At 32.1% G+C, this 705-nt stretch overlaps 1 pseudogene; it reads right to left on the bottom strand.

Annotated features, from left to right (window-relative positions):
* Nucleotides 1–331: 331 nt before the first annotated feature.
* LOC125776009 (small nucleolar RNA U3) lies at nt 332–462 on the bottom strand (annotated as a pseudogene).
* Between the last annotated feature and the right edge of the window lie 243 nt (nt 463–705).

Raw genomic sequence — 705 nt, forward strand, 5'->3', positions numbered from 1 at the left:
ACCATTGACAATTAGGTTGCGCTGACTTAAGTATGATGTGGTTATGAATGCAAGAAACATACGATGGTTCTAATAATTTTGTTTAAGTATAGAAATATACATACTTTGTAGAACATTTGCTTTCGCAATAAATTTATCACTGCAATACATATACATAATATGTATTAATTTTTTGCTTACTAATAGAAATTAAATTTATCACAGCAATATTATGCAGATGTTTATGTATATTGCTGTGATAAATTTATTTTCTATTAGTAAGAAAAAAATATTTAGTAGTATAGATTTCCAAAAGCACAGAAATGATTCTATGAATTTATTCATTAAAATCGCCACTCAGAAGTCATTTTATCCCTTGTAAGCGAAGCGATTTTCTTAAATCTCACGCTCCCAGATAAAACCATATACCTCGTCCTCGTGCGGTCAGTTTCAAAAACCCAGAAATGATTCTGTGTGATTCTGAAAGGCCAACGCAGAGTATTTCAACCAAAAACATACGTAAAATAGTTGAGAATTCGCAGAAATGAAAGACAAACGAAAGAAAAAGAAGTATAACTTCAATAATGCACAAGCATACAAACATACATATGCGCACACATGTGAATATGTCACCAACCAAAAATTGAAACATTGTTCTACAAAAACAACAACAGCATAAGCATGGAACATTGTGTTGTGTTGTTGTGTCGGCCGAGCTGTGCCGAA

Source organism: Bactrocera dorsalis, chromosome 1 (genome assembly GCF_023373825.1).
Source record: "Bactrocera dorsalis isolate Fly_Bdor chromosome 1, ASM2337382v1, whole genome shotgun sequence".
Lineage (NCBI taxonomy): Eukaryota > Metazoa > Arthropoda > Insecta > Diptera > Tephritidae > Bactrocera > Bactrocera dorsalis.